Consider the following 7,838-nt stretch of genomic DNA (forward strand, 5'->3'; position numbering starts at 1 on the left):
ATGCATAAATAGGACGATCCTGTACATGTTTTCTGGATAATCGGGTTCCAAATTATTTTTGCCTGTCAGGATAAAGGTTTTCGAAAATTTGTTAGAACTGACTAAATCATTCTGAATGGTCAAAGGCAAACAATCTTATTACAATAGGTGGAACAGCCTATATTATAAACCATGAATTCAGAAAATCATTAGATCTGTCAACATTGTCATTTTTAATGAGGACGGATCCTGGTTAAATTTGGATAATTTGAAAATTAATTTTCCATTCACATTATGCTACCAAAGCGATGGGTGTCGTTTGCCCGCGGACCTGGTTTCGAATCTCGGTTGAGTACGAATTAAAATTTCTCTAACTTGTATGATAGTATTATCTGCATTAAAATATTAAGTCAAGTATTGTCATGTATTATCCTACAGAATGAAGGAATAATACTTGTATATTTGCAATTCTCTCTATCTACCTACACACACACACACACACACACACACATATATATATATATATATATATCTATATATATATATATATATATATATATATATATATATATATATATATATATATATATATATATATATATGCATCTTTATCGCATATTTGCAGCTATAAAATCAAATTCAATAATTAAATCAAGGATCAATTATAACTCTTATTTACACAAACTTGTATCATTATTGCTGTTAAAAATGACAAGGATATAGAAGAGAATATTAAAATTAAATTCGTAACTAAAACCTATGAACTTCAACAAGAAAGATAATTCTGAATTAATTGATTTATAAGACAAAGATTTGCAGTCATGTTTCTTACCTACTACCATATAAAGTCTCAAATTTGTCAAACTCGATAACAAGCAGAGATTTGTTGACTAATACTTTAGAATGGATTTAGAGTAAGTGCTGTCCCTAAATTAATTTGCAATTAAAATATACAGATGCTCTCTTTGGAATTAGAGTTGACACTCTTACTGATGAGGTAATGAACCAATAATGATATATGCAAAACAGTATGTATGTATGTATGCATGCATGTATGTATGTATATATATATATATATATATATATATATATATATATATATATATATATATATATATATATATATATATATATATATTCACCGATTTAATAGACATTTGTTATGTGTCCTTTCATACTTTTTATTATAATCTGAAGAGATATGGCGCTTATTGAGAATGTTTTGGGACAAAATTTTTACTATTCGTTTCACTAAGAATTATTAGATTCAGAGAATTTACACTCCATTCTTTGTATAATATTTACAATAAAGGTCAAAAACTTTGAAAAGCTGTTTGAAAAGAATATCAGTGACAGTTGAAAAATTCGGTTTGTAGCTTACTATGTCATTGTAACGTCTACTAAAACTTTGTGAAAGCGAGTTTCATTTAATAATTTCATACTCATTTGCTGAAATCAGGGCTTATACCAATGGATATTCTTCTAATCAAAACAAATAAATGCAGTGAAATATATAGTTTTGTAGGACAGGAATGGAATGCTTGGGACACATTTCTGATTTTTTCAATTATGACTATTTTCTTATGCATGTACTGTAGACTTAAACCCTCTTCTTATATGTCACTCAGTCAACTAAGTTTCTTAAATTAATCCGAGCTGTTAGGAATTTAGTATGAATATGTTAAGTAATATATTCCTGCGGGGAGAATTTAAGGTAGAAACTAAGTTGGTATGTGATCAGGACCACATGTATACATTGCAAAGGTAGATTTAACATGGACTGTTGATAAATCGTTACGACACCAGTCATAACCTGAAACAATACATGGGTTTAAAAAGCACTGTTACAGCTTCTATTTGGGCTTGGTTCATATAATCATCGCAGGCATGAACCAGTTTAAATCATATTGCTGGGGATTAGTCAGAATCAAATGAAGTTCTTCAGTCATTGCGGGAGGTTCAGTATAATGTGCACAAAATAACACATAGAGTGTCGATAGTTGAGTCGATTGTATAAACAATGAAATAAGCTTGTTTCGATTAATTCAGACGAATATTTCGAACCTTATTTTCAATAGATATGCATGAACTCTCATGAAAATCAGATATATTAGGTCCACATATCATGGGCGACCAAACTTGACGCAGAAGAGCCATTAAATATCTCATTCTTATGTAATAACAAGGTAAAAGGAAATATAGTTTGCTAGGTTGCAACATTTTCTTCATAGGCTTTTTAGATAGACACCAAACGCATGATCCGATTAAATTATTTGGGTATGGTTATCGACAAATCAACTTGTAATGGTATGTAAAAATTAAATCAATTTTCCTAGGCTATGTTTTATTATCTTTCCCTTAGATATTAAGAAGTAGACTTGGCTGGAAGATAGAACTAATCAGTCTGAAATAATCAAATTATATAGATCAATACCTAACTCTATTATCATAACCTGCTGAGTGTGATGATTCCTTTTTATAGTAGCAAAGGCACTTGTTTTAAATTCGTCTTGGATTGTTCGAAATTGTTTAGTATTCAGTTCAAAATATGCTTAATGAGGCAGTGCATATCTGGTGCAATATAAGACGCTGAGCATAGAAAACGTATTGCTATGATAAATAAATTGGATATTTATTGCACACGGGAAAAAAAAACAACAAAGAGTACTTGCTGTCAAAAGTTTGAAGGACACTGCATTCATTAAAGGATGTCAAATGCTAAAGGTGAAAAGTCTGAAATACCTTCTAATTCTCCATCTCAGTATATTAGATCTGCGAAGATCATATTATAATTAATATTAAGAGGTGCAATGCTACAATAAAATAAAATAAAAGTGCAGATGATTGAAAACTAATTATTAACAAGGTAAAAGTTTTCCATCGAACATATATATGGCTTTCCATTGCCAGAGATTTTGTTTTCTGAGGATATATATATATTTCAATAAAACGTTTATCCAGTTACATATAAATATGTCATGAAGATACTTGTGGCTTTTGTCATACACACTATTAAACAGCTAAGCGAATGCCCCGTTTGTTAGTTTAATTTATTTATTTTGAACAACTATGTCAGATCCAGGACAATTCCACTATAGCAGAATCCGTCATAATTGCATGCTCAATTTCTCCGGTTCGTCCTGCGTGCACATTTTACTGACTTTAAATAGTTGAAATTACCATGCTATAGATCCCACAACCACACTGACCTTATCAGGGCAAATTAAGATCAATGTCAGTCTTGAATTAATTATTTTCGCCACACAGTGAAATGTACTTAAAAGGTCGTCATACGCTTTTAAACACACCTTAATTATTGCTCTAATGGTGTTATATATTAAGAGTTCCAGATATGATATAAATGAAACGCATACAATCTATTATGATATACAGGCCGGGGTATTAAATATATCAACCAGTTGAAATCCATCTCTGCGACTACTTGCCTAGAAAGCAATATTGTATATTAATTTTTAGAACTGTGTTGAATAGCTGATCAACCGCGGCAATATTGCCTGTGTAATATAAAAGCAGGCAGTCGTGATTTCATGGATGTGGTAGAAGAGATGTCTAGAAACGTTTTGCAAGTCCAACTTAGGTAATAAAAATCCTAGGATGTTATAGGGGTCATTCAAAGGAAACCTGAATAATAAAAAAAGATGCAGCATATGTATGAAAAGCATAAGACGCGTCAGGAATACATTTATTTTAGCATTGAATATATCTGTCCTTTTATGTTTAGGTCGTACACAAACACTATTCTGCAACAGTTCTGTGCATGACGGAAATGTTGGAAGATTTTCTAGGGTTTTCCATGAATACCCTCCCATAGATGGCACAATTATACCCAGACGTATTAGGTTGTCTAGACTAATTTGTATGCTGAGATCACTTGTATGTCAAGAATCAATATTCATGTGCATACGTATGTAACAATGAAAGGGAGATGCTGAAAATACTCGTTAACGCAAAATTACACGCATCATCTATCAGATATACAGGATATATTTTAGTATTATTATTTTGTGAGGAAATCAGTTTCCATTTTACTCTGACACGATCAGGTCATTTATTTTCAGTGTATGCTTATAACAAACAAGAATATACTTGCGCTTGAAAATATTTACTTCAAAAACCTTCTTGCATTACTCTACGGGATATAATTTCTGGCAACTATTTCTCGCCACGCCTTGTCTCGTCATTTACTCATAACTCAGAATTAGGTCAAAGCATCCTGTCTGGTTCGTTATATGATAGATACAAGAACCCGCTCGTCTATTATTTCTGCCCAAGTTTATGTTCTTATATCTCTAGTGATTCTAATATGTAAGGAGTCCAGACGTTTCTATATACTACGTGTTAGGTATGTCTTTTTAACGTTTTGTCTCCATTGACGAAGAGTTTGGTTAGCCGGAAACGTTGTGAATACGTTTTGATATATATATATATATATATATATATATATATATATATATATATATATATATATATATATATATATATATACGATGTTGTTCATACACACTATAAAACATCTGCCGGACCTCTCCGGTGTTTTTCTTTGCACTTTATTTATTTTGAATAACCATGTTCGTTTCAGGACAATTCCAACATGGTATAATTTCAAGATGGTTTCATTATTAATATCTCCGATTCCTTCTGTGTCCAGATTTTACACACTTTAAGTTGTATCCATTACTATGCTATAGTTCTGAGAAAAAAACAATTCACTTTTTAGGGCTAATTAACATCGATGCCATTCTGGAATGATTAATATTCGCCACACAATGAAATGTACTTGAAAAGGTAAAACACACTTCTAAACATACCCTTCTATATCTCAGCATTCATGGATCTGATAAAGAACTACCGTCAAGATTATGCACAAGCCGGACGAATCATGTAGGATATTTTGAGGCTCATCTTAGGACATAAACAATTGAATTAAGAACATACAAATATTAAATCAATCTCTTATTAAAACTGAATAGAACGTTAAAAATATAATATTAATCATAATATTTCAAACATTATAATGGCAAGTATGCCTCGTTAATTTATATCCCAATGCGAGTAGTTTAAAACCAAAGAAGGAAACATTTTATGGTGTTTTATACGTTTGTAAATAGAGATGGGTCTTTACGCATTTCACATATTTGAGCTCTTAATTAGGTGTCATTTAAGAAGTCTACCCTATGATATTTTGCGTCTTTGCAACTATGAATTTTCAATTCTACTTGTTTCCTTTCTTTTGCAGTTGATTACTGTCTGCCGGAAAATAACGTTATACTATTCGATGTTCTTTTCTTCATCGCCAGTTTCATCTTATTACATTTCGATGTGCTTGAAACGATCTCTGACTTTGTTGATGCGTTTATGATTCAAAAATACTAATGATGTGACTTAAAGAGTATGCAATTTTAATTCACATATTTGAGATTTGAAAACATAAATTGCAAGATGTTGTTTGTAGAGTAAGACATATGAGTTAAAGTCGCATTAATGATTTATTGCAAAACTTTTGAAACCGTAATAGAGATAAATAATATTGGATGTTGTCATAACAAGCTGCATCCTTGTACAAAGAAAACAAATCATACATTGCATCGAAGTTTCATTACACTTCTTCCAGTTTATATACCTATTGATCAGGTTGACTAAAGGTTCACGTGTGTAAATTATATTAAGCTAAGAATATATATATATATATATATATATATATATATATATATATATTCAATTATTTTTCAGTGTTATTTGTTTCTTACCAAAGAAAGCAATTGATATTTAACATGTTAATACGTAAGAGAGTTGCTTGTTTGGGTCTCCACGAAAACTGGTGTTTGTGGATAAATGGACACCTTTAATTTGAAAGTTGCTGGCTTATTTATTCATCCTGCTAACATGTTGTAATAAATACAATCCAATGAAACTTACCTTTAAGACAGAATAAATATATCCTTCTAAACATGTATCCATAGAAATTGTCTGCACATTATCCACTAAATTTCCTTTTGTACTTCGAAGAAAATCGCATTTTTCGACAGAACTTCAACTAAAGATACTCAATGCAAAAAAATAAGATAAAAATGGTGTATCAATGTATCCGATCTTTACTCTCTTCATTAACCAAATTAATTCATTCATTCTGTAAAATCACAGGCGAATCGGACTCCATAAGTTGCATTTCATGTCCTCTGTAATAAAAAGGAAAATGTGAAATTAGTCACTGAAAACATTTAAAACGATTGATCGAAGTGGAGTATGATAGCAATTTGGTAGCATTTTTTTTTAAGTCTGTGAGTGGTTTAGTGAAAGGCAATTATATGAATGTGCATGAGTGTCTGACCGACCTCAGTCAAATGTGTCTATTGTTTGATTTTAGTATCGCAACATTATAAAAACTCCTTTCGTTAGAACTCTTGCGACGGTAGGCAGTTAGGAACAAATGATCAATGCGACAAATTCTATGCACTCAAAACAGAAATTACCAAAATATACCACGAGGTACCAAATCAATGATACAATTATACATTTCGTTATTGTATACTTTACTTACCTCCATGGATGATTCAGGACAAATTTAAAAACAGTGTCAGACTGTGCGCTAAATAATTGGAGCAACGCTTAGAGCAGGCGGCCCGTATTGATCCTCCCATTACAATATTACCTAATAAGCCACAGTAAACTTGCCCTTGGACAGAATGCAAATTAAATGAATCTCATGCTGTTCTAAATGATCGTTTCAAGCACATCGAAATGTAATAAGATGAACGCTTTCTTTACTTTTACCTGTTAAATTCTGCTTACAGAAACGGTAAATAAAGCATTGACATACACCAATTTTTAGTTTCTGTTGCATACATGCTCGATCTATTTTATACAGTCTAAACATTTTCAAAGTTTTAACTTCAATCAGGTAGTGAACACGCGGTAAAGGTAATACGTGTCTCTCGGAATGAATCATGGATGAACTAACAAAGTTCATAGACTGCCAGCTTATTTTGTATTAAAGGCTGCACTGCAACAATCGTATAATGGTATGCACTTGTTGGTTCAAATTATTGTGCCTTTGAAATAGGTTCGACTGTTTCCGTGCCTTCATTGCCCGTCTATGAGTAGTTATTAACTCAAATATTGTCAAGCAGAAGTATATACTTGCACATTCCAAGCATAGACGGAAAACATACGATCTGATCATGTAAGTGTAAAATCTAGACTTCTTTCTACACTAAATAATGATGCTAAAATATACACTGTATGTCTTATAGATATTCCGTGTAACATAGCACTCAAGTGTGTTTTTAGAGTTTCCTGTTGATGGTTATATACGTTTGCATGTGAATAGTGATTGTTAACATACAGGCGATCTAAGCATACAAATTGGCCGAGGTAACCTGATACTTATGGAAATAACGTTATGCCAGGTATAAGAGGGTATCGAGGGGAACTGTTGAAAATATGGCAGCATTTCCTTCATACACAAAACCGTTGCAGAAAGAATTGAGGTATATTAAATTCTAAAATAAATGTATTCCTGATGCATCTTATGCTTTTCACACATATACTATATCTTTCTTATTCAGGTTTCCTCTGCATTACCCCTCTAACATCCTTGGCCTTCTCGGGCCTAGGATTTACTTGCAAACCTTGGAAGGTTTCCTTCTAATAATGCATTTTCCTTCATATGGGTTTACAACTAAATGAATTAAATGATACATTTTATTGTTCATGATTATAAAAGATGAATAGAATGGACAACATAAATTACCTTTTGTCAGCTATATAATTTTTTGATTACACATATATAGTATTGGAGTGTACTTTACACTTAAGTTCACTACCTGATTGAAGAGAAC

General features: G+C 31.7%; 1 long non-coding RNA gene across 2 annotated transcripts in view; it reads right to left on the bottom strand.

Annotated features, from left to right (window-relative positions):
• Positions 1-7,208, bottom strand: part of LOC149769998 (uncharacterized) — a 39,819-nt gene extending 32,611 nt beyond the window's left edge. The window contains exons 1-2 of one of the 2 annotated variants that reach the window (XR_016418993.1): positions 6,539-7,208; positions 5,917-6,176 (exon numbers count right to left, since the gene is read on the bottom strand). This is a non-coding gene — a long non-coding RNA (uncharacterized LOC149769998). The remainder of the gene's footprint in view (positions 1-5,916; positions 6,177-6,538) is intronic. The other variant, XR_016418992.1, reaches the window with a different exon arrangement.
• Between the last annotated feature and the right edge of the window lie 630 nt (positions 7,209-7,838).

Source organism: Sinohyriopsis cumingii, unplaced genomic scaffold, assembly GCF_028554795.1.
Source record: "Sinohyriopsis cumingii isolate HCF-2022 unplaced genomic scaffold, ASM2855479v2 utg002885l, whole genome shotgun sequence".
Classification (NCBI taxonomy): domain Eukaryota; kingdom Metazoa; phylum Mollusca; class Bivalvia; order Unionida; family Unionidae; genus Sinohyriopsis; species Sinohyriopsis cumingii.